Here is a 26,635-nt window from a genome sequence, read left to right as displayed (position 1 = left end):
CTACTGAAAACGAATCAGCGATCCTCAAAGGGTAGAACCAGAAAAAAGTTCTGCATAACAATCAGATAACAGCATGTTAGCGTGTTAGCTAACTGTTCTGCAGTCCGATAGGAGGGTCTGAGACATGAGATCTATCTGATGTTTGGTTTCTACAGCAGCATCCTTGTTTCACCTGTAATGTACGTCAGTGTTTAGGAATAACTGATTAATACAGTCTCATTTAGCTTCACTGTCAGGGAGACAGCAGCAGTAAACATGTAGCTAACGTTAGCTAGGAGGGGCTGCTGGTGGACACAAACACAGTACAGTAAAGTTATATTTACTAAATACAAACAACAATATGCTCAAACTTACTTGTAAAAAGTAATCCCCCGAGCCCTGGTCTCAACAGTCCGCCGATTAGAGCAGGAATAATCCACACTGAGCGCAGGCATTCTTCTTCCTTTGACCCAGCTCTCACCCTGGATTCTCATGTCAGTTCTCTTGTTGGCTCTTCCTTCTTCCATCTCAGGAACGTTGCTAAGCTGAGTCCCATTCTGTCCCGCTCTGAACTTGAGACTGTTCTCCACACCATCTCCTCACGCTTAGACTACTGTAACTCTCTTTTCACGTGTCTGAGCAGAACCTCCCTGAACCGTCTACAGGTGGTTCAGAACGCCTGTGCTCGGCTTCTGACCAAGTCCTCCAAACACACCCACATCACCCCGCTTCTCCTCCAGCTTCACTGGCTGCCAGTCAACTTCAGGGTTCATTTCAAGATCCTGGTTCTGGTCTATAGGGCCTTACATGGACAAGCACCATCTTACATTGGTGATCTTCTTAGTCCCTACACCCCCAGCAGGTCCCTGAGGTCCAGTGATCAAAGCCTACTGGTTGTGCAGCACCAGGCTAAAGGTCAAAGGTGACAGATCATTTGCTGCTGTGAACCCCAGACTCTGGAACTCTCTCCCCCTGAGCCTGAGATCAGTGGACTCAGTGGTCTCCTTTAAAAAGCAGCTGAAGACTCACTTGTTCAAGCTGGCTTTTGTATGACCTTCTTCACCTCTCTCTCTTTATTCTGCTCTCCCCACCTATTCCACCTTCCTCAGGATCCACTGATGTCCCTCTTTCCTGTTCGCTCTCTCTCTTTCTTTACATTTTTTCTTTTAAATCGCAATTGCCTATTCTTACTCATTTTAAATATATTTTTAAACATTTTTGAAATGCTTTTTTATATTTTTACAGTTTTTATATTTTTTTGTTTTTGTGAAGCGCCTCGTGATTTTTATCTTGAGAGGCGCTATAGAAATGATATTTTCTTCTTCTTCTTCCGACTCTTGGAGAGTACAGACGCTTTTTTCTTCCTCTCCTCCCTATCTTATCCCCAAGGCTCTTTGTCTTTGGGTGCACGGCGCTTCTGCATTTTTTCTGGAAACTGGGAATTATTAAAAATAGACCTGGTCAGTTGGTCTCTCTAAGCGACTGACAACATTTTTTCAACGATGAGAACGGGTGAAAGGGCTCCCGGTTGCCCCTCTGGGACAGAGCCAGCTGGGTATGGACTATGGACTCCTGGAAACAGTGGAACCTGATCTGCCTCTCTGTTGTCTGTGGAGGATTCTGAAGACGTCTGGAAATTCGTGGTGTTGGTGTCGGGATTCCTGCTGTTTGGCCTGAGTGCTTACCCGGCTTACCGGAAAATTAATGAGCTTTCGAGGAATATTGGCTCAATCCCCGAGCTCAGAGATGGATTACACCGCACTATGAACGCACAAACTCATATAATTGTCGAGATGAGTCGTAAGCTTGGAACTCTGGCTGAGATTCAGACTCTGGCACAGAAGGTGGATTCGATCAAGAAGCGAGTTGACGGGACAGCACGGTTGGGATGGATTAATTACGCCATTATTGGATTTAGAGGGGTTGGAGATCAACAGAACTTTAAGGCAGAGGGGAAATTATCTCTGTCTGGCCCCAAAACAAGTTCTTATCTGAATCTGGTGCCCTTGAGCCTGTGAGGCTGAAGTGATTACTCCCCCTCAGAAGAAATGTGGAATGCTGCCGTCGCTATGGTAACTCTGTCTCCCTATCCCAGCCTGGGCGGGACTGTGACCGGTGAAGGCCGTTGAATCGTTTCCAGGAGTCACTGTGCTTTCTAAACCCAACTACCTCCCTCCCCTGTCCAAACGGAGGTGACGAGCGCTGCTTATCGTGGCTGCATGCACTGATGTGAGGAGAGTCCCAACCCTACCTCCCCACCTAGTGGACACTTATGCTGTGTAATGTCTGAAGTCTGTTGCATTTCTGTCTGAGGTGTTTTTTGCATAGCAAAGCTGCCCTTCCTGTGGAGGGTAACTCTGAAGTGGCATTTTTTCCCTCCACCTGACTCAATCCTCATATAAACCCTCTTATCTCTATTAAGGTAGCGCGACTCGGATTGTGAATGACCACAGTCACCAATTCTTGTCATGTGTCTATGCCTATGTATGTATGTCTGATCTCTGATTTGTGTGTACTGAAACTCTAATTTCCCTCTGGGATTAATATATCTTTGAATCTGCTGCTGTTAGCCTGCTCTCTCTAAGATGGCGGCTGAAGAGATAGCAGGACATGAAAGCACTGATATCTACTCAGATGTTACTGGCATGTTACCCCAACCTGTGGCCACCATTGACACACACTTGCTGCCAAAAAACAATTCTATTTGTTTCAACAGAACACCTAGAGCCAATATTCCCATTGTATATGTAGGAAATACCATAAATTGTCAAATGTTTCACTTTTACAGTGCTTTGTTGACTTCTGAACCTGCCAGACCCGCTGCTCTTGATGTACCCGATGTGACTGACGTTCCCTTGTCCAGACTGTAAATGATGATTTTTGTATTACACTTTGTCTGGAATGATTCTTCAAACAAAGTTATCAGGACGATCCGTGATAGACGAACAAGTGCAGCACCTCGTGCTGTGTTTTCACTTCCAATCCAATCCAATTTTATTTATAAAGCGCATTCAACATGGCATTACAACCAAACAAGGCACTGTACACCAAAAATGTTAGTGAATTTAAACCGTGTTATACAATCATGTCGGACGAACACAGGTAAAAGATAAAAAAGAAATACAGCAAAATCACTAAAACTAACAGCTAAAAATCAATGACACAGGGAGATTAAAAATACTTCATTGTATTGATTCTGAACCTTTCATATCCAATTAGTTATTATTTTTCTTGTTTTAATGCTTATCGTCTTTGTATTGATTTGCATAGTTTGTACCCTATTGGTCCTTATGACCACCTTTCCTGGTTTTACCCTTTCCCTTTTGTCGTGATTAATGAAGCTTTCATAGAAAATGGTGACAAGTTATGAAAGTGGATAAAATTTCATGCATGTAATGTATAAATTCCATAAACAAGCGGGAATATGCTGTAGAAATGTTATGCTTTATTATTGTTTGATGCACAGTCCGCAGGATGACGCCATCAGGGTGAGGAGGAGATTTTTAAATTCGAACGGCTGTTGCTCACTCCCCCGCCCTTCCTGAAAGAGCCGAAAGCCACGCCTCTCAATGTGCACGCGCAGGAAAAGCAGAGTCAACGGCTGTGTCCGAATCCAGGGGTAGGATGCTTGTGAGTATGGGTCCTCGCCGATCTAGCAAGGCCTGGTCCTTGCAAGACCGCTAAAACCGGAAGTCAGCGGCTCTGAATTCGGACAGTACTAGCCTCGTTTTCATTCCCGCCCCCAGGTCCAGTTGCTTAGCTACCGTGACGGCGTCAAACAGGCTAACAAGCTAACAAGCTAGTAGCGACGTTGAAAATGGATCCACAGCAATATTTCATTTTATTTGTGGTTTTTGAGGAGCTGCAACGGCTCAATAAACGTCACCGGCCTTTGTATTTAAAGTTTAAAAATCATTTAGTCCTGTTATCTGCTAGAGATACAAGTATTATACTCATGATCTCCTTTTTTGCATATATCTGAATGTTAGTGATGTGACAGCCGTCGATTGAGCCAGCCCAGCAAACCCTTTTGATGGACGATGCAGTGGTCAGTGAGATGAGGCATCCAGAAGCTCCCTCTGCAGACCACTCTGTCTGATGTTCCACTTGCCAACCAGAAACGTTCAGCCACGGATCTCGGTTCCTGCACTCCATCCACCTCGATCCATGTTTAGTAGATTTAGCAACACCACCAAAGACTCCCTGCTTTCCAAGTTTACTGTATATATTTTACTTTTATCTTTACTTTTATTCCTTAGAGTGTTCCCTTACAATTTATTTACTATGTTGTTACTTGTTAAAAACTGAATAATAAAACTGTTAATGATCAAAAAAGAGTTATCAATTAACAGAAATTTTATTACATTTAAACAAATAACAAAAACATCCAAACACATATATAGAACCTGAACCAGAAGAAACTAAAAGAGAAAAACCCATTTCTCTGCCATCCTTTCCATCAATGCTAAAAATCTGTCCATCCTTCTTTCTCTCCTCTCCTCCGCTTCCCTCTGTTGTCTCATGTCGTCCCTGATCAGGTCAAGGAGCTCATCAGCCCTTCTCCTTTTTCTCCCTGATGAGGAGTCCGGCTTCCTTCCACCACTCTCCCTGTCCTCTGTCTCACCCACTGCTGCACTTGGCCCTGGAGTGTCCTCGGGAATGGAAGCAATAAGGACAGGAGGCATAGTGGAAGGCCTCTGTCCCAACACCTCGTCCATGGGGACAAACCAGGGCCAGGTTTCAGCAGTGGGCTTTCCGCTGACTCCCTCTCCTGACCCTGGATGCTTGCAGTCCTACAGACAAAGGGAATTAGAATTACAAGGCTTTATTGTCATTTAACAACAGAGAACACTGTGGGCATAATGAAATTACAGATGCTCCTTAAAGGTACTGGTTCTGGATGAGAATAGAGAGGAATAGAAGAGCAAAGTCAGATTATACATCATAGTTGATAAAACATGCAATAAACAATATTTTAATTTATCAACATGGGAGATGAAAATTGTGTTCTGTTTTTCCCGCCTAAAATGAAATTAAAAACATTAAATCAGTAATGTGGTTTCTTAAAAATTAACTTAAACATTAAACTTAGTTTTCGTTGTTTTTGGCGTTCGTTCCATGATTACATAAGATGCAAGCTCTTTTACGGTGAGTTTTTTCCTATTAGACTTTCAAGCAAGTTTACGGTGGGGTGTTAACCTTAAAACAAATGATGAGAAGCTTTATTCGCTAAATAAACTCACACACACGGGAATTATGACGGGACCACCATACAAGCTCGTTCTCGCTGATTTCTGCTTAAAATGTACTTATACAAACGACAAATGTCTATAAACAGAACCGCTTTCAGCTTAGTTTTCTACCGCTATTTTCCTTTTAAAAGCCTGCTGGGATCAAGCTAGTTTACGGTGGGTTTTTTTCCTATTAAACATTCAAGCTGGTTTTCGGTGGGGCATGTTTTAGCCTTAAATTACATGAAAAAAACAATTTGCGGTATTAGATCTTATATAAAAAACAAACCGAAAGTGCCCAAACACGTATTTTATTTCTTTGACCGCTATTTTTTAACTAACTTACATTTTAAGCTGTACTGCTGTCCCGCTCCGTCCGCCGTTGTTGCGAGTGTCGAGTCCAGCGGCCGGCGCGCAAAGCATGCTGGGATACCCTTGCTCCTGTGAGGATCCATCAGACCCATCCTCGAAATGTGGGTGGAGCGAGGACGCGTTTGAGGACACGAGAATGAGGATTCTTGGAATTCGGACAGTACTCGTCGCTGCGCTTTGACGTCATCGACCTCAAAATGCGCACTCACAAGCATCCTTCCTCTGGATTCGGACACAGCCAACATCGGAGCACTGCTTCTTGTAATAGAGCTGAGCTAGTGTTAGCAATGGAGTTATCTGAGGTAAGAAAGTTGTATTTAACCAGCACATTAAACACTTACTGTTTACAAAAGGCATTTTATAAAGAATATCTATAAATATATTTATATTTTAAAATACCAGTAACAGATGGCAATCTATATTGTAAATAAAATTAATCCTATCAAATTGTTAGCATTTTATTACAAGTAACTAGCTTATTTTAATTGCTTTGCCATTCAAGATGGGATGAATATATCAAAGCATATAAATAATTTATGTGGAAATCATGAATAAACACTGCATTCTGTGTAGTCCTCCTATAATCATGGTTATTTTCATAGGGTTTCTGTTTATTGTTGGTTTAGCCCAAATTTTGACTAGATGTAAACCTGATCTGTGTCAAAATTGATTAATATGCAAGAGTACTTTTTATATTAGTATATATATTTTTATTCTAATACAATTTAGAGTTCAGTGATTGAGGAATCCTCTGAGGAAGTGTTTGAACCTCCTATTGCATCCTCAAGACGTGGTGCAAAAAGGAGATGCCCACCATCATCTCAAAGCCGTGGTGCATCCAGAGGCCGAAGAAGTGTGAGACACTCAGCTGTGGACCTTGGAGATGAAGATCTCTCTCGAGTTCGGAATCTTTGTTCCGAGAGAATTGACTTTGAACGTGTAAGCATAACTGTTGCTGTAGCATCTCTTTCCACTTTTGTAGCAACACATACAGAACCTGAACCCTCAGCAGGCTATTGACGTCCTTACCATGGTGCTGGACAGACACTGGTGTTCTCTTTGATGTACTTGCCCTCTCTGGTCCACCTGCCACAACACCTCCAACACCCAATCAACCTTCATGGTGTGTATGCTCTCACTGCAGAGATATGCCAACTGATTTGGAAAAGAAATGCTGCCAACAGCCTCCCCAGACATGTATTTCAACTGTACCACACATGGAGGAGTTTATTCTGCAAAATTCCCTGACCCCAATGGTAACTACACTGGTTTTATTCCAAGACGATTGTAAATAAATGTATATATTTGATATTTTACATAAGTTTGTTTTTATATATTTTTGTTTGATGCTCTAATAAAGTGGTCTAAAGCTCAACTCTGTGTTGCATTTGTAAAAATACCATAAATTTTAAAACTCCTGCACAACAATAAAACATTATGTCTACCTCCAACATTTTACATAAATTTTTAAATTATTAGTCCTTATTTCCCCAAAATATATCTTTATTTAAAAAAAAAAAACAAAAAAACAAAAAAAAAACAGGAAACAAAAATAAAGAAGGTTTTGGGTTTTCTCTTGCCTCCCCCAACACCTAGGTCTGTGGCAAAGTTTTACCTGTAAATAAAAAATAAACTCAATCAGCAATGGACTATTGTGTGGAAGATGTAAGGCACATAATGTTTTATTTTACCATCACCGCAAGTCCGTAGGTGTTGTAGAAGTTCCTCTGTTGATGGTGCAGGGACTCCGGACAGCAAACCATAACGCCTTGGATCCTCAGGCCTTAGCTTGTAGCATCGAGGAAGACCTTTCTTGCTTGTCAAACGTCGGTCAGTTGCTTCTGGGATATTACAGTCATGAACTGTATCCTCTATGTTAGTTTCTTGCAGAGTCTCAAGTTGTAATGTTTTTTGTAATGCTGCTCCAGTCCTGTGAACAAAAGCTATTTATTAACTATGCGCTATTGCAGTTTTATAGAATGTTAAACGAAAGGAATTACCTTATGTGTATATAAGGTGTGTAGTCCTCATCACCGCTGTCATCAGTACCGCTGTCCATCTCGATGGTTTCGTCCTCCTCTGAAGATGAATCAACTTCTGTTTCTCTGTTTGGTGACCATGTGTCATCTGATGACTCTATCCTGAATATACACAATATAAGGTTTTTAGTATGGAAAAGACTTGCAGCCTGCCGTCTGGCCCAACACGCTCGTCCATTAGCCAGTGGCTAAATCAGCGTTGTTTACTTAACACTTTACTAAGAGCGACGTAGTTCTCCACGCGTTACAGAGACGCTCTGACACAGGGCTTCTTCTCAAACGTTACCTTTAGACTTGGGCCTCCTTTTGCTGGTAATCCGTGGGCAGGGGCGTCGGACTGGGGGGGGAAAGGGTACCGTTTACCCAGGGCCCACTGCAGGGAGGGGCCCTGAGACAGCTTTGAATAAAAATGTTTTATTGTTGTTGTTTTTTCCCCCCAACTTACTTAATGTCTTAATAAACTTCCCTTTACCTGGATAAAGAGGTTAAGAAACAGAATTTCGTCTTAAAAATAATAACTGAATAATCTCTGAGGCATCTATCACCCCTTAAAAATGTGCAAAGTGGTTTAGTCCACACCCGCAGCCAGGGGCTGCACGGCCGCATGTACAGCTATGAGACATCGCAGATGCCGACAGCCAGAGCTGGAGGCAGGAGAGTCAGTCATGTCTTTTCCCAAGAAAGGGAAATCTGGCTTCCAGAAAAGAAAAGAAAAGAAGGAGAAAAGGTTAATTGAACAGAAGCAAGTAGAAGGACGGTGAGCAGCAGCAGAACACAGTTTTAGCTGATATTAGCTAGCTCTCAGAAGCTGCAATCATGTTAGGTGTTCAGTGTTAAACGCCTTTAGTTTCACCATCAAGATCAGAGCCGGATTAACGCAAAGGCAAAGTAGGCACGTGCCTAGGGCCTGATTGGCTGGATGGGGCCCAGACAGAGGAACAAAATTATAAATAAATAAATAAATAATTAAATGTACAAATGTCCTATGATAGAATTTGTAGCTAGGACTCCAATCTACAATTTGTTTAAATAATTTATCAATTAACTAAAAATAGTGACAATGTTTATCTTAACCATAGACCGTTTCATTGGCTACGTCACACCTCTGGGGTCCACGGACAAGTATACACGTCTTTTGAACAGGTCTGATTTGGGACGCTGTAGCAGCAAGACTCCGCCTCCCTGAGTTTCGGTTTCAATTCGGCTTTAAAAAGGAGATTATAAACTACACCCCAGTTTTTAAATTTTGTTAATAGGCAACGTAAAAGCGGAGTTATACTAAACTAAAAAATGACCTATTTTTAGACAATCTGATAACTTGTCCAAACAGCGGTTTAGTAATCTGTGAGAGGGAACGTGCTTGTGAACATAAAAAACCCACAAAAACACGAGATCCTTTTGCTGTTGGTGGAAGTCTCACATATTCAGCTGACAAAAAGTATTATGTAGCTGAGAGAGAGAAAGGAAGGCTGCACGAGTAACGAGATGTGCGCAAAAAGGAGCCGCTTCGCAGGGAAAGTAGTGGCGCGAACGGAGTAACAACAAACAATTAGACAGATATTGATGGTAAACTTTGTATTTTGGAGCGATCCGGACAGATATATTGTCGCTGCAGTTTAGTAGGCTTTTACTAGGCTTATATAAAGGATGATGAGAAGGATAAATGTCCACCAGGCAGGTCAGATAGTACGGCTGTTTTTAGAACTGGAAGCAGAGGAAGTGGACGGAGACTCGCAGCCGGAGTCTGAGGCAAATAGCGAGGATGTTGATGACGATGTGGCAAATCCATCCTTCCTCATAGAAGAGTTGGGTCATGATGAGGTAGAGGATGAAGGAAGAGATCCAGCTCCTCAGAGATCCAACAAGAGGAGTGGGCGGCGCCGCGCAGCTGTCAGATCTCGGCGTGAGACGGAGCCACTCTTCTCTCTCCAAAATCCATGTATATTATTGCCAAATTAATAAATAAGTATAAATTCAGATAGTCCAGGCTGTCCTGAAATTAATGATACCCCATAAGGCAATATTTATTGTTTTTATTAGAAAATACAAAAGACAAACCAAAATGAGTCAAAAACGGTGATTTACACTCTGGATCCCAGAGAGCTAATAATTTTTTTAAATTAGTTATTTGCTATATTTAGTCATATTTTTTATAAATGTACAGTCTAGATTACCAGTCTAAATGATAAAAAACATTAGTCATGAATGTTTGTTGGTTTCACAGTAAAATAAACAACTTTTTTCCTATTCAGATTTTATGTTTTTGAGTGATTTAAGGTCTAATATGCAACCCCTTTATGTCCAAATATAAAAAATAAGCATAGATTCATAAAGTCCAGGTTGTGCTGAAAAGATTGATACCACATAAGGTAGTGGTTATGGTTTTTATTTTGGAAATACAAAGGAAAACTGACGGCAAATTACACCCTGGACCCCAGAGGGTTAAGGCGCCACCCAATGAAGGACGTCAGAGAAGCGGTCAGAGTCAGAGCGGGACACAACAAAGCTAGCAGGTGTTTTTGAGTAGGCTAACTTTCACGATGCTTTCGGGTGCGGCAAAACGCAAAAAAAAAAAAAAAATGAAGAGGAACTAAAGAAGAGACAGCGGGGGGCCTTACAGAAGTTTCTGTCGGGCTGCTCGGGCAGCCGTCCGACAGCTGTGAACATGCTCGAGTCAGCAGAGCCAGAGGCCGGGCCCGAGCAAGACCCGGAGGAGACACAACCCGAAGACGCAGTGGAAGATGCGGCGGAAGACGATGTAGCGCCAACGCCATCAACATCAGCGCCTTCACAGAAGGACAAACTGGAAGAACAGCAGCCAGCCAGAAGTGAGCCCAATATAGTCTTATAGGAGCCTCTAGACCCAGACAGGGTATTAACAACTAGCTACCCATCTGATCCTGCAAAGTGGTACCAAACTGATGAGTACTTTGCACTAAACTATCCCTCTCAAAATATTGGATATTCTTCTGCATCACAGAGGAAATCTGGAGACATAGACTGAAGCTTAACCAAGGAACATTTCTTTAGGCGTGTTTCTGCTGTGACTGAGGCCATGTGATGCTGGAAGGCTGAAGATTATCCCGGAGTAGATAATGCTAAATGGTTTCCTTGGTAAGTGTTGCTGGTTTTATTAATTATTTGTCAAATAATTTTATTAATGTTCAAATAGCAAAACAATAAGTTCACACTCAGAAAATTGACAGAATTTCTGATTCAGCAGAGGCAACAGCCTACAACACATGACTTATTTTGGCATACAAACAACCAATTTGTAACCAAAAACTAGGCAATGTAAAATGTGAATGAACTTTTATAAGTAAATTTTGTAAGTTTCAGATTTCAATTCATTACATAACATCGATGGAGGGGGAGGGGGGGGGGGGGGGCCTAAAAATGCAGCCTGCCTAGTGTAGTCCATTTATTTAATCCGGCTCTGATCAAGATCAAATATAAATTAATTAGTGTTGTCAGTGAAAACACTAATTAATATATATATATTAACCAGAATTATTATCGCGGGCGGCCGCCGCCAATTAATTCGCGGACCTTGCAGTAAAAACAGGTTCACTCTGTGTGGATATTTCAGCTCCTTCCCAGTCTTGGACCAGGACAAACTTGGTATCGATGGATTCGTGGTAATCTCAGGAATGAGAAGCTGCCACTGTTTTTCGTATAGCATGATGACACTGGTGTTAGAGGATTGTTATTGACTTGGTTAGATATTTTAAGCCTATTTTAAATTTCTTTATATTTGATCTTGAAAACGGACAATCTTATAATTTGGCTGATAATGCAGCGATTATAAAATTTAGAGTACATTACATTCACAGAGAGAACCTGGTTTATTTCATGTCATATGTATTTAATATATCAATATATATCAGCAAAGCTTAACATCATGAACCATGACAGACATGACATGAAGAGCAGATGAAGATATCATGCCAGGCACTGATGAGAAAATATTACAAGGATCTCACAGCTGAATTTGAGAATGAGATGCTACACCTGAGAACAATATATGGTGCCACATTTCCACACATTCGGTCTCCTCTTGAGCTGCTTAATGCCATCTACAGGATGCAATTACAGAGCACTTCTGGAGAAGTTTGTATTGGACTGAGGATATTTTGCACACTACCTGTGACTGTTGCTGGGGGTGAACGAGCTTTTAGCAAACTGAAACTGGTGAAAAATTATTTGAGATCAACAATGTCCCAGGATAGACCGAACAGCCTAGCTCTTCTTTCTGTTGAAAGCCAATTAGCCAAAGAACTGGACTTTAAAGATCTCATAAGTGATTTTGCTAACATGAAGACCCGCCAGTGGGCATTTACTGGAAAATAAATTCCAGGATTTTTGTTTGAACACATTGTTGGCAAATAAAAATAATTATATGTGAAGTCTGGGCATTTCACTTTTATTATGCTGGCATTTGTATTTGCTCAACATAGAGGTTAAACTAGGATCATATTTATTATCTTGTCTTATAGCATGACAAAAAATGTGTAAGAGAGATATTGAGTAATTGAGCATGGGGGCCCACCTAGAAGACTTGTACCTAGGGCCCAGAATTTGGTGCTACGCCCCTGTCCGTGGGAGTTTACACACAGCGTCTCCCCGGCTCTAGCCATGGCCAACGAGTAGCTTGGTGGCTCGTGACGCCGATCTCCACCACACCAGCCGTGAGCCACGATTAGCTGGTGGATAAGTCAGCATTGTTTACTTGATCTCCAGCGAGTCCCCGGCTCACCAACACTCCTTCACCAGCCGTAGTTAATGATCAGCCAGTGATCGCTCCATATCCATGTAAGCTGGTAGCGGCAGCCAGTTTGTTTACATCGAGCGGCGCGCTCCGTGATCCACGTGAAACGGGTGTCGTGGGGAATTATGCTCCCTGAAATATTCTGTTTCCCTTAGGCAGTCAAGAGCAAATATTCCCAAATTCACAGAACGTCTTGTCCATTACGAGGACTAAACTACCTCAAATAAAAGCTGAGTGAAAGTACATGTTTTTACATAACTAAAATAACTCCACTAATTGAAATACACATACTTTTCTATTTTGTTCGAGCATAATTCTGCTTCAAATTTAATTCCCTTCTCAGCTTATATCCACCTTGTCTTTCTGCAAACAGTTTTTGAATATTTTCAGGCAGTATTTTTTTTATTTACTTTGTACATAAATAATGCAGTCCTCAGTTCAATCAAATCTTTGAACTTTAAGGTTTGTAATTTTATAAACAAGCTATTTTTGTGTTTATCATATCCCACATGACTGACCAACCTTATGGCTCGTGTTTGTAACGTACAAAGTGCATATAGGGTGGTTTTATAGATGTTTCTCCACATTTCAACACAGTAAGTTAGGTATGGTACTATCAGTGTGCAGTACAGTGTATACAACGCCTTTTGATTCACAAAATGTCTTACTTTCCCCAACACCCCAATACTCCGTGCTACCTTTCCTTTAGAATATTTTATGTGAGGTTTCCAACATAATTTGTGATCAAGGATTACACCCAGAAATTTACTTTAAAGGCACAGTCCGCAGGATGACGCCGTCAGGGTGAGGAGGAGATTTTTAAATTCGAAAGGCTGTTGCTCACTCCCCCGCCCTTCCTGAAAGAGCCGAAAGCCACGCCTCCTAATGTGCATGCGCAGGAAAAGCCGAGTCAACATCGGAGCATTAGCTTCTTCATAAGAGCTGAGCTAGTGTTAGCAATGGAGTTATCTGAGGTAAGAAAGTTGTTTTTAACCAGCACATTAAACACTTACTGTTTACAAAAGGCATTTTATGAAGAATATCTATAAATATATTTATATTTTAAAATACCAGTAACAGTTGGCAATCTATATTGTAAATAAAATTAATCCTATCAAATTGTTAGCATTTGATTACGAGTAATTAGCTTATTTTTAATTGCTTTGCCATTCAAGATGGGATGAATATATCAAAGCATATAATTTATGTGGAAATCATGAATAAACACTGCATTCTGTGTAGTCCTCCTATAATCATGGTTGTTTTCATAGGGTTTCTGTTTATTGTTGGTTTAGCCCAAATTTTTGACTAGATGTAAACCTGATCTGTGTCAAAATTGATTAATATGCAAGAGTACTTTTTATATTAGTATAATTTTTTTTATTCTAATACAAATTAGAGTTCAGTGATTGAGGAATCCTCTGAGGAAGAGTTTGAACCTCCTATTGCATCCTCAAGACGTGGTGCAAAAAGGAGATGCCCACCATCATCTCAAAGCCGTGGTGCATCCAGAGGCCGTGGTGTGTCTAGAGGCCGTGGTGTGTCTAGAGGCCGAAGAAGTGCGAGACACTCAGCTGTGGACCTTGGAGATGAAGATCTCTCTCTCTCTCTCTCTTGAGAGAGAGCAAATAGACTTTGAACGTGTAAGCATAACAAAATTACACTAAATGATCCTAAAATCTGTTGCTGTAGCATCTCTTTCCACTTTTGTAGCAACACATACAGAACCTAAACCCTCAGCAGGCTATTGATGTCCTTACCATGGTGCTGGACAGACACTGGTGTTCTCTTTGATGTACTTGCCCTCTCTGGTCCACCTGCCACAACACCTCCAACACCCAATCAACCTTCATGGTGTGTATGCTCCCACTGCAGAGATATGCCAACTGATTTGGAAAAGAAATGCTGCCAACAGCCTCCCCAGACATGTATTTCAACTATACCACACATGGAGGAGTTTATTCTGCAAAATGGTGTTCTTCGCCTGGCCAGAACATTGTGGAATGAGTTTCGAGCAGTTTATGATGACCCGGACCCCGGTGAGGACAACAGACATTTCCGCCATGCAGCTTACAGACAGTTTGTAGCATGACAGCATGGAAAACTTGGTGGAGGGCGCAGAGTAGTAATCCCAAGCTGCGTTGTCTGGAGGATAAGGGAAAAATTCCCTGACCCCAATGGTAGCTACACTGGTTTTATTCCAAGACGATTGTAAATAAATGTATGTATTTTGATGTTTTACATAAGTTAGTTTTTTATTTATTTTTGTTTGATGCTCTAATAAAGTGTTCTAAAGCATAACTCTGTGTTGCATTTGTAAAAATACCATAAATTTTAAAACTCCTGCACAACAACAAAAACTTAAGTCTACCTCCAGCATTTTACATACATTTTTAAATTATTAGTCCTTATTTCCCCAGAATATATCTTTATTTTCAAACAAAAAAAAACCACAGGAAACAAAAATAAAGAAGGTTTTGGGTTTTCTCTTGCCTCCACCAACACCTATGTCTGTGGCAAAGTTTTACCCGTAAATAAAAAATAAACTCAATCAGCAATGGACTATTGTGTGGAAGATGTAAGGCAGATAATGTTTTATTTTACCATCACCGTGAGTCCGTAGGTGCTGTAGAAGTTCCTCTGTTGATGGTGCAGGGACTACGGACAGCAAACCGTAACGCCTTGGATCCTCAGGCCTTAGCTTGTAGCGTCGAGGAAGACCTTTCTTGCTTGTCAAACGTTGGTTGACTATCATGGTTTGGATCTGTGGGATGTAGGAGTAGTCTTTTGCCATCTTCTCAGAATACAGCCTCTAGCATCTTGATTTTTTGTTGAATATTTTATGGTATCTGAAATGACACATACCATAACTTGTAGTAGAGCCCTGCACTGAAGCCCTAGGGCCTCGGGTCGGCCCAGCCCGACGGCCCTCGGGCCGAGCTTCGGGCCAATGACTATGTAATTACCTCGGACACGGGCCGGGCCGGGCTCCTTTATTTTTAATCGAATTCATTTAAAAAATTGAAACACTTAAACCAGGGGTCGGCAACCTGTTCCCATCAAAGAGCCATTATTACCCGTTTCCCACAGTAAAGAAAACACTGGGAGCCACAGCAGCTGCGGCGTTGTGGGCGGGGCCTACCCTCAGACAGCAGAGCGCTGCTCACAACAGGTGACAGCAGCCAGTACCGGTCGCTCGTGTACGTCAAAGTTATCTTTCATAAGAAGATAATCAATAAAATGATTTATATAAAGTGGATCCAGAAGTTGTAGCCCGTCTCTGCCGACAATATTTAGATATTTTTCACCCTGTTGGTGGTTTTACTGAGCAGATGCCACTTTTGTCATACGTTTCTTATTAAAACATGTTTAGACTGTTCAGAATACAAATCCGGGCTCTGTCACGTTTGATTGTTGTAATTAAACTTTGTAGGTGGGGAAGGTCAGAAAAGGATCCGATCCTTTTGTTTTTCCCTCATTTACAGTGACGGAGAGAACGGCGCAGTGCGCCTGGCTCTGGTGTTAATCAAGTTTCTCTTTGCAACAATTTTCACAAGAAAACAAAACAGTTAAAAGCAGGGCCTGTGCTGACCGGACAGTTCCCGTATTTGACCGTTTATTTTGACGGAGAAAGAATAGAAAGAGTTACCCCGACGCATGCAGACGAACTTTTATTCTACGCACATCGCAGATGTAGCTAAATCACTCAAGAAATGATTCCCATCTGAACATCTGAGCTGGACACTGCTCAGCGCAGCTCGCTGTCAGCGTGTACTACATAAGGTACACAGCGAGCTGAAGATGTGGAGAGGGGCTTGGAGCACGTCGCAGAACCAGAGCGCATGCAGGAAGATTCCTCCGACTGAATTCATTCGGAGGAACCTTCCCGCTGATCTGAATCTGATGCGGCTCTCTGTGCTTGTAAAATAAAGAATGGATATTGTCATGATGTGTGCCTAACAGGCCACCGTACGGGGCACGTGGGACAGAGACAGACAGAGAGAGAGAAGCCATTGTTGTTTGTATCGGAGGATTATTACACATTAAACACGGTTAACTTCCGAAGTGTTTCATTCTTCATTATAGCCGAACACGACATGGTGTCAGAAGTGGGCGAATCCATACCTGCATGAAGAGACATGGCTAAGTTCGGACCACCAGAACAATTTGATTTTTCACGGCCAGCGGAATGGACAATATGGCGCCGCCGCTTCGACCGCTACAGAATAGCTTCAAAGCTCGACAAGGACAGCGGCGAGGTTCAAGTAAATACCCTTCTCTACGCCATGGGTAAGGACGCAGAAGCCATATATGATTCATTCGTATTTACTGACAGCGAGGAGGAAAGAGACGACGAGGATGAAGAGGGAGGAGCCGGAATTAACTCGAAGCTGGATTACTCCAAAGTAATGCAAAAGTTCAGTGACCATTTTGTACCGAAACGAAATGTGATTCATGACCGGGCGTGTTTTTACAAGCGAGTCCAGAAGCCGGACGAATCAGTAGAGGCGTTCATGAGAAGTTTATACGAACTGGCTCAGTACTGTGAATTGAGGCATGAAAGACGAACAAATCAGAGACAGAATAGTGATCGGCATATCAGACAGCGAGGTATCTCAGAAACTACAGCTAGAAGCTAACCTCACACTAGAAAAAGCGATCCAAATAGCTAGACAGAATGAACAGATAAAACAGCAAGACAATAGCATGCGAGCTGACTGTGCGTTGGATGCAGTTAACCGAGGCGGACGGCAGCCTCATGACAGGAAGGCAGCTGCATACAGCCAGCGAGGGAGAGCTGAGGACTGGGAGCGGAGCACTACGAGCTGCACGCGATGTAAAAAGCAACATGGAAAAATGCAGCCATGTCCTGCTAGAAACAAAAGATGCAGAAGGTGCAACAGAGTCGGACATTTTGAAGTGGCATGTTTTACAAAAACACTGAAAGAAGTGTCAACCGTGCCCAGAGAAATGGACACGGATGACCAGTTTTTCCTGGGAGCCATAGGTAAAGACGTCATTGAGCAGTTTAGCAGAGATGAAGAGTGGCTGATAAACTTACCTGTGAACGGCAGCACCGTAGAGTTCAAAATAGACACCGGAGCCGACATCACGGTTATGTCACAGAGTGAATTTCACAAGCTACAACACTGCCCCCGCCTGGTCGCACAGAGAAAATCACCTTACATCACAAGCCCAGGAGGAAAGGTGCACTGTACAGGGAAGTTCTTGGCCTCAAGCCAGCATAAAGGGCAGAAATACAAATTTTGGATTACAGTTATCACTGGACCCTATGCACACAATCTTTTAAGTGGGAGCGTAGCAAGGAAGATGGGTCTAGTCAAACGTGTCAACGGCTTAAACACAGAACTGTTGGAGGATGTTTTTGGGGATGTTGGTCTGCTCAAATGTGACCCAGTGAAAATTGAACTGAAAGCTAATGCTGATCCCTATTCTCTAACAACACCAAGAAGAGTACCCTTTCCCCTTTTGCCTAAAGTTGAAGCTGAGATAAAGCGCATGCTTGAAAGTGGAATAATTGAGGAGGTCACAGAACCCACTGATTGGTGTGCCCCGATGGTACCTGTTGAAAAGAAGAACAGGGAAAGAGTCAGGATATGTGTCGACCTAAAACGTTTAAACAGTGCAGTCAAACGTGAAAGGTACATGCTACCTACTCTGGAGGATATAGCCCCCAAGCTCGCAGGAGCCAAAATATTCTCAACATTGGACGCGTCGTGTGGGTTTTGGCAGATCCCTTTGGAAGAGAGTAGCAGAAAACTTACTACTTTCATCACGCCATTGGGAAGGTTCTGCTTCAAGCGTCTACCCTTTGGGATTACGTCCGCACCCGAAATTTTTCAGAGACTGATGTCAGAACTACTGAGCAGCCATGATGGAGTAGTGGTAGTGATGGATGATATACTGGTTTTTGGAGCATCAAAAGAAGAACACAATGAACGTCTGAGCAGAGTCCTGAAAACAATCAAAGCAAGTGGGCTTAAACTGAACAAGCAAAAGTGCCATTTTGCCAAGCCAGAAATACGATACTTTGGACACATCATCAGTGCTGAGGGAATGAGACCAGACCGAGACAAAGTCAAGGCCATCACCAACATGCCAAGCCCTACAAATGTGGAAGAACTTCGCCAGGTGCTGGGCCTCATCAATTATGTGGGCCGGTTTATTCCAGATCTCTCATCCAAGCTGCATGCGATCACTGAGCTGCTCAAGAAAGACAACAGATGGATTTGGAACGATGCACAAGAACAAGCTTTCAGAGAGGTAAAGGCCATGCTTGTGTCAGCACCAGCACTTGTGTACTACGACCCAAACCGTGAGACTGTTGTCAGTGCAGATGCCAGAGCAAAAATGTCGGTGTGGTGGCCTCGCATCAGCAAAGATATCGCACAGGTTGTAAATACATGCAAGTTCTGCATTCAAAACAAGCCTTCACAAAGACATGAGCCGCTGCTCACTTCACCCCTACCAGATGGACCCTGGCAGCGGATTGCAGCTGACCTGTGTGAGTTCGAGAAGCAAAATTACCTGATTGTGACTGACTACTATTCCAGAGACATCGAAATTGGCCGCCTGCCAAGCACCACGAGCAGACAGGTCATTGGCCGATTGAAAAGTATGTTTCTACGATGGGGCATACCACTGGAGTTGGTCAGCGACAACGCAACACAATTCACTTCAGATGAGTTCAAGCAGTTCTGTGGGGAGTATGGATTCAATCACATAACCTCAAGCCCACATTTTCCCCAAGCAAATGGTGCTGCAGAACGTGCTGTTCAGACAGCAAAACGCATCCTAAAGCAAGCAGACCCACATTTGGCTCTGATGTGTTACAGAGCGACCCCAAGTACTGCAACGGGAGTGAGCCCAGCAAAGATCATGACGGGAAGACACATTAGAACAACGCTACCAATGCTCAGAGACAAAATGCGGAGCAAACCTGAGAATAAACAAGACATTCTGCAGAAGGACACCCAAACTAAATCATCCTACAGGTACTTCCATGACCGACATCACTCAGCTCGACCTCTACCTGAGTTATTTCCTGGACAGAACGTCAGAGTAAAGTTGGATGGAGAAAAGGAGTGGAAAACTTCAGCAAGGGTCCTTAGCAAATGCGATCAGCCACGTTCATATATTGTGAAAATGGACAATGGGACAGTAACACGCAGAAACAGGAGACACCTACAACCTGTTCCAGATGACACCGCACCACAGGAAATGCAACCAGTGGGCACACCAGCCAAACAGCCCAGCAGCCCACCTCGAGCTGTTCCGGGTGACCAAAGTGTGCTGGATTCAGGACAAACGGTTAAAACTGAAGAACCACCACAGCATGCTACACCAAGGAAGGTAGTGCATGTGACCAGCAGGGGTAGACCGATAAGAGTCCCTCATAGGTACAGAGAGTAACACTGTATTAGTTCAAAAGAAGAAGAAGAAAAAAAAAAAAAAACAGGTTGTGGAATGCCATCGTTCTGACTTACTGAATGTTATTTGAATAAGTGTTAGATCCGAGTTATGTATCGTACGAAAAAAAAGAAAGAAAAGGTTTTGGTATGCTCGGTTCAAGAATAAGGTTAGTACCAGAAGAGTTGAGTGTTAAAGTGTTCTATTAATGGTGTTTTATTAATGCTAGTTTCGTGAGGGGGAGATGTCATGATGTGTGCCTAACAGGCCACCGTACGGGGCACGTGGGACAGAGACAGACAGAGAGAGAGAAGCCATTGTTGTTTGTATCGGAGGATTATTACACATTAAACACGGTTAACTTCTGAGGTGTTTCATTCTTCATTATAGCCGAACACGACAGATATTTAAATAAAATGCTTTATATTTTACTGCATTAATTTTATATCTGTGGCTCTGGGGTTAATCAAGTTTGTTTCTCTTTGCAACAATCTTCACAGGAAGGCAAAACAGTTAAATGGCAGGTTTCAGATATTTACATTTGACTTTTATTTTGACGGATAAACTCAAGGATATTGGTTGTTTTCAAAGAATTACCCCGACGCGCACTGATGCACACAGATGAGCTGCTTTAATCGTTACGCACATCGCAGAGGTAACTAAATCCATCAAGAAACGATTCCCATCAGAACATCAGAGCTTTATACTGAACACTGTGTTCAGCGCGGCTCGGAGTGCCCACGGTGGACAGTGGGCTAAAGATCTGCAGAGGGGTTCGCAGCGCAGCGCAGAACCACGGTGCATGCGATAAGATTTCCTCCCACTGAAGCGGTCTGGAAACCCGGTCTCTCTGAGGGATGTGTCACTTGGAAAAATGTTCTTTTTATGAAATTATGAAACTTTGGCTGAACAGCGCTTGTTCCCGTCTCTAATATGGAGACGCACGACCATCCAGTCTGAGGCAGAATAGCCTCTTCAGCTCAGAAAGCACCTGTAGAGACATTTGATTACGCACAAAGTTTATGTGGAGCCGAAGCGGTCGGGCCACGGCAGGTGAAATGTTCCTAGCCTACATGAAGTGTAACATTAATATGTTACTGGACACGCTGGTTTGGTTGGTTAGACCAGTGTTTGAATTGGAACACACACACACACACACACACACACACACACACACACACACACACACACACACACACACACACACACACACACACACACACACACACACACACACACACACAATTAAAATAATGCTGATAGTGTGGACTAGAAGCCAGGTGATGGTTCACATCCAGACACAATTATCCTCTATTCTTTCTCTATTTGCTCTGCTCTTGTCTGGGCTGACGTAGCTGACGGTGCGCGCGGCGCCCCTAACTAGCGGCTGATGCACATTTTACGCATTTGGAGAGGTGGGCTGGATGCTTTGCTTTTACTGGAAGATGGTCCACTTAACACACGGGTGTAGACTACATATTAATGACAAATGAATGAAAATTAAATTGTGAGTTTTTACTTCATATTTTAGAAATAAAAATGACGGGGAAAACATTTATGACGTCTTTTTAAACGAAATTTTCTAGCGCGACCTGCCTGCTTCACTTAAGTCACTGCTTATTAAGGTCCGTCCAAAATTACCGTGGGAAACGGGTAATAATGGCTCTTTGATGGGAACAGGTTGCCGACCCCTGGTATAAGATCTGAGCTGGTAAAACAAAAATACTCATCAGCAGGCGTTTTTGAAAGTGGGGGGGACACAGTTGCCAATCACAAATTTTGCCGGGGACATGTCCCCGGCGTCCCCGGTTAAAATGACGCCTATGTCTGTAAGTCAATTTTATGTAAAGATTGTCTGTGTAAACCTGAACAGACCCAACCCAGTCTTACTGTGAGACCGGGTTGACGAGTCACGCTTGTGCGTAATCATAGGCGTTTCCTGAGCTGAAGAGGATGTGAGATTCTGGGATTCTCCTCAGACGGCTCCTGGATGCGTTGCCTCATTGGAGACAGGAACAAGCACTATTCAGCCAAAGTTTCATAATCAGGGAACATTTTCTAAGTGACAAGTCTCTCTGAGAGACAGGGTTTGGAAAACACTCACTTCAGTGGGAGGAACCTTCCCGCATGCGCTCTGGTTCTGCAACGCGCTCCAACCCAATCTCCCTTCTTGAGCCCTCTTCTTGAGGGGGTCTGCTTCAGGCCGACCCGGCCCAACACGCCCACTCTCCCCCGATTGGTCAAGTGATGTGTAACCCCCCCCCCCCCCCCATTAATAAAATCTTCTGATTGGCCCTGCGGTGTTATTTGTAGTGATGTCACAGAATCACACCAAACTCAAACTCAATCTTCAGCATCCATTTTTTGATTGTGCTCTCCAGCGTCGACATCATGTCTTCTCCCTGCTCTCAGGGCTCATCTTCTAACCCCTGGAGCAATGAAGAGGTTAAAATCTTCCTCTCTTTGCTCACTGATGAAAGAATCCAGCGCGAACTGGACGGTTCAGTGTGGAATGAAAAGATTTTTCAGGGGATGGCACTGGCAATGTCCACCCACGGCTTTGAACGCACCTCTAAGCAGTGCCGCAAAAAAAATAAAAAAAATAAAAGCTGAGTACGGGTCCGTCAAGGACCACCACAGCAGGAGTGGGGCAGACCGGCGGCACTGGAAGTGGTTTGCCGAAATGGAAGCCATTTATGGTGAGAGGCCAGTGAGTAATGGCCGGGAGAGTGGCATGGACACAGCCACTCCAGCTCACACTGGACCTCAGGACAACAGTGAGTGAGCACTTATCATAATAATTAATAATATGACCTCCGTTTGTGCTACACTGTTCTATAGTGTGGACAAAACGCTGTGCTAGCTTTGGGTAGCGCTGATGTGCGAACAAAAGGCAAGGCTAACTCCAGGCTAGTTGTGGCATGCCTACTAGCCTTGCTTGCCCATTAACGTCTTCGGTTAGTATTTGTGTTTGTGCATTTTAAGCTATTGTTTTCTCATTATACAAGACATAACTGGAAATGTGCGCTGATGAGAGCCAGGACGTGCCCTGGTACCAAGTGTACCGATGGGCATCCTTATGTTCGAACATGGTGTTCGTCATGGCCAAACTGCGGCTTGCACAGAAGTCCAATAAGGAAACACCACTCGAGTTCAGATCAGGTGGGCCGTTCCTCCCAATCACACCCCTCCAGGTCAAGCTGTCATTGCCCACGTGAGCATTGAAGTCCCCCAGCAGGACGATGGAGTCCCCTGATGGAGCACTATCTAGCACTCGTCCCAGGGACTCCAAAAAGGGTGGGTACTCTGAACTGATATTTGGCCCATAAGAACAAACAACAGTCAGGACCCGTTCGCCGACCCGAAGGCGCAGGGAAGCTACCCTCTCGTCCCATGGGGTAAACCCCAACACACAGGCAGAGAGTCTCGGGGCTAACAAAAAGCCAACCCCAGCCCTCCACCTCTCTTCCGGAGCAACTCCAGCTAAGGAGAGTGTCCAACCCCTCTCAAGGACTTGGGTTTCAGAGCCAATGCTATGTGTCGAGGTGAGTCCGTCTATATCTAGCCGGTACCGCTCAACCTCTGCATGGCCGCCATCACCGGATCCCTCAGCTTTTGTTTTTTTACTATAAACTTTTACTTTAAAAGATAATTTTTTTTATCTGTCCTGAAAATAAAGTCATACAAATAAAAATACAACATTTATCATTTTATGTTCAGATTGACAGTAAATAATTAAACACCCTTTTTTTAAAATAGGTAAACACATGATGGAAAATCTGTTTAATTAAAATGAATAAAACTTAATGCAGCATTAATTAAAGCTGCATTAAGTTTTATTAACAGGGTATATACAGCAATCCTTAAGTAAAATTTACTACTTTTTAATACTTTTTTTTACTACCTTCAGAATTTTTTTAAAACCATCACAACACTAAATTGCAAGTGTTAATCAGCGACGTATTTACACATATTTTAACATATATAACATACAAAAAGAATAGACTTAGAGACTCACTGATGTTGACAACGTATTGCACATATTTATTTTACTTAGAAAATAAGCCAGGCACTTCTGTTCAGTGGTTCACAGTTAACCACGAGGACTGAAATGATGCAGAACGACCACTGAATATGACGTCATCATTATGTGACCGGATATGCTAAAGTAGTGCTGCTCAATTATGGCAAAAACAATAATCACGATTATTGTGACTGAAATTGAGATCTCGATTATTTAAGACGATTTTTCAATTTATGTAGATTTTTATTTTTTTTATTTTTATTCAGTCATAAAACTGCTCAGGGCACAATCAGGGCAAAAACAAACAAGAAACAAGATGATCACTAAAATAACTCCTGATTCCCAGTATAAAAAGACCAATATACTTACAGCTCATAGTTTATGACCCAAGGGCTATAGACCTTGGTTTAAGTCATTTAAGTCTAACCAGTACAGACCCAAATACCAATATCTTGCAAATACTGACAGCAAGAATTATACTGCGGCATTTATAACAAATACATGCAAATTGCTGTTCACTAAATGTTGCATAGCATTTACTGAGTCGTGTCAAGGTGCTGTAGGAGAGTGCACTAGCACTGTGTCCTTAGGGAGATTAGTTATTATTTATCAGCGTGAGGAACTTATTTCTACCTTATTTATAAACTATTTATTTACAAGTCCATCAGTTAATGTAATAATTGTCCCAACCACAGCTGCACCCCCCCACCCCCAACCCGGTCTCACAGCAATCAGGGGCAAGCTGCACGTGTGTCTAGCGCGCCGCACGCGCACATTTAGCCGTTTTTAGTGGCTCAGGAGTCCGCAGGTGCGGTGTGTGTGTCACTCACTCTGGTTACTCCAACAGGGAGCCGGCTCCGAGAGCTGTTTCTTTAGCGACCGACACATCACTACATCATTCCCTTTCCTAATGTCCTGAAGAACGGTCCGGAGCGCAGGCGGAGTGTTTAGCTAACCTGCAGGAAATGTCAACGACAGTTATCCAGAAAGTACCTAAGGGTTACCAGAGATGTTTCTGAGGTGTTCGCCAGGTACTTTTGAGATTTAAAAAGTCAAGAAGGGGTTCTGAGAAGCTGCTAGAAATAGCGTCAAAGTCGCAAAGTTAACTTGGCAACACTGGGAGGAGCGCTTCATTTGTAACTCAAGGCAGCGCAAGCGGGAGGAGCAAATAATCGGCTTGTTTTGTTTTTATAATCGTTCAAAACATTTCATTCGGAATATATTTCTATGTCGATGTTCAGAATACGACATCTGATAGTCTGAAAAAAATAATACCTAATTTGGAAAAAATAATACCTCTGAGACCAAATTTAACACTTTTAATGGCCTTAAATGTGACTATTTTTATTTATCACTTTTTAATACTTTTTAAAACCCCGCGGACACCCTGATTAATGATAAATAAATAAACAAATAAATTAATAAATTAATTAGAACTATAACAACAAAGTAAAAAAAAATAATCATGGCCATGGAAACAGAATCTACCAGCATCAGCTTCCTTTGATGATGTCATAAAGGACAAACACACAGCAGGCGCACACAGGCCTATATAAAGGGCAGCAGACCCACAGACAGCTTCATTTGCACACTGGCTTTAGACCTGAGCACACCTACGATGGCTACTGGTGGACCACACGTGGACAACATGGAGGTATTTTCAGACATACTTAAAGTTGAATTTGAACAAAAGAATGAGCTTTTACAAAGAGACTTACGAGATCTGGAAGCCAGAAAACTAGTTTTTGGTGACCAGAAACGCGACTTTCAACAAATGGTGGATGCGTTTGAGAAAAAGATAGCTTGCATCAGGGAAAGTCTCCGGAAGGAAAAAGATAAACTGGAAACAAAAACACAGGATCTGGAGAAACGAGAACGTCACTTTGAGGATCAACAAAAGAAACTAACGAATCACGTTGATGAACTAAAGACAAACTCTCAGGAAGGAAGAGATCATTTAGTTTCAACTCAGTTTCTCGACGAACACAGAGTAAAGATTGAGCTGGAAGACAGGGAACAGCAGAAACAAGGACAAGAAATTCAGGATGAGTGGAATAAGATTAAAGAAACTCAAATTGCTAATTTTGAGTCGGACGAAAACTTCAATGAGACAAAAGAGGAAGTCGGAGATTTATGGAAAGCTTTACAGGAAAGCAAAGAGAGATCAACAGAAGAAATTAATAACCTGAAAAGAGATCTGGAAAGACAGAAATTAGAGTTTATTGAATTTAAGGAACAAACAGAAAGGGAGTTAACAGCAGAGAAGCAGACTCTCCAAGATGAGAGGGAACGTTTAAACGCTGGGAAAATGACTCTACAGAACCAGATCGTTGAGTTTGAGCAGAAACAGACCGAATCAGAGCAGATGAGACAGATTCTGCTCAAAGAGAAACTAGATGTTCAACTTCTGAGAGAAAATCTGCAGGAGGACAAAATGGAGTTTATGGAAACAGCAGAAGAAATCCAGAAAGATTTCAACAAAAGTCTAAACGATTTGAAGGAGAAGCTGGAATTTCTGAGTGTTGAGAAGAGAAGTCTGGAGGAAGAGAAGCAACGTTTCCTGATGACTAAGTCAGAATCAGAGATGGAACAAGGGAGGATTTACGAAATCCTCCAGGAAGAATTAGACAATTTGCATCTGGGAAAACAAAGTCTGGAAACACAAGTGATGGACTTTAGGGAAGAGATTGCTGCAGCAGGTATGATCTTAGAAGAGAAGGAAACGGCTCTAGAAGAAGGGCTGGAGGGTCTGAAACTTCAGAGAGAAACTCTGGAGGAAGAAAAGACAAAT

The 26,635-nt window shown here is 42.6% G+C and overlaps 1 long non-coding RNA gene across 2 annotated transcripts; it reads right to left on the bottom strand.

The window, feature by feature from the left end:
- Positions 1-7,103: 7,103 nt before the first annotated feature.
- On the bottom strand, positions 7,104-25,158 carry LOC139071464 (uncharacterized). Of its 2 annotated transcripts, XR_011521346.1 has the most exons (5): positions 24,675-25,158; positions 14,994-15,238; positions 7,583-7,723; positions 7,274-7,512; positions 7,104-7,197 (listed from the first exon to the last, which is right to left on the bottom strand). It is a non-coding gene; the product is annotated as an uncharacterized lncRNA (long non-coding RNA). The 2 variants fall into 2 exon arrangements; XR_011521345.1 differs by lacking the exons at positions 14,994-15,238; positions 24,675-25,158 and having other exon boundaries at positions 7,583-10,985.
- Positions 25,159-26,635: the final 1,477 nt, after the last annotated feature.

Source organism: Nothobranchius furzeri, chromosome 1 (genome assembly GCF_043380555.1).
Source record: "Nothobranchius furzeri strain GRZ-AD chromosome 1, NfurGRZ-RIMD1, whole genome shotgun sequence".
NCBI lineage: Eukaryota > Metazoa > Chordata > Actinopteri > Cyprinodontiformes > Nothobranchiidae > Nothobranchius > Nothobranchius furzeri.
Note: the sequence above shows the minus strand (reverse complement) of the source record. Positions and strands in the feature narration are given on the sequence as shown.